This window comes from Corvus brachyrhynchos, unplaced genomic scaffold (assembly GCF_000691975.1).
Source record: "Corvus brachyrhynchos isolate BGI_N302 unplaced genomic scaffold, ASM69197v1 scaffold175, whole genome shotgun sequence".
NCBI lineage: Eukaryota > Metazoa > Chordata > Aves > Passeriformes > Corvidae > Corvus > Corvus brachyrhynchos.
In genome coordinates this window covers 1,244,087-1,244,729 of record NW_008238448.1, presented here as the reverse complement: position 1 = coordinate 1,244,729, position 643 = coordinate 1,244,087, and positions in this window count along the sequence as shown.

The window sequence follows — 643 nt, the reverse complement described above, 5'->3', positions numbered from 1 at the left end:
CCTACCATTATAGAAATCATACAAAAAAGGCACATAAAAATATTGTTTGCTCAAAATAATAATAGTACTAAAAGCAAAATAAATGCAAATCAGTAAAAAGAACTAAAATAATGTTTTTCAAAGACAAAGAAAACAATATTTTGCCCATAACTAGGGACACATATGTTAAGGGCTGCATACTGTTTCAGTAAAAATCAGTGTCTGCTGAATATGCAAATGGCTTTATAAACGTTTCTTGATATCAGTTACATATTACAGAATGAAAAGTGAAATTAGAGAGCAGCAGGATGTATTTATTTGTCTGAAAGAGTCACTATTCTAAATCTGTAGGTAACAGAATGGTTTAAAGGAAAGTGTGTACTAAATTAAAACACAGCAGCAAAAAAGCAGATCTGAATTGATCTGGAATAAATTCATCTGGAAAGAGCTTTAATAAAAAAGGCAGCCTCAGTCCTGGGATTTTCAACTAAGCCAGCTGATTAGCCCTGCAAATACAAAGCAAAAAGACTATTTAAAAAAGGAACCACAATAATGAAACTTAAAGAAAGACAATATAAAACAAATCTCTCAACATAAATGAGATGAGAATTCATTTTCCCTGTGATGGTCTCCACAGCTTCTGAAAGTGCCTGCTGCTGGAAAC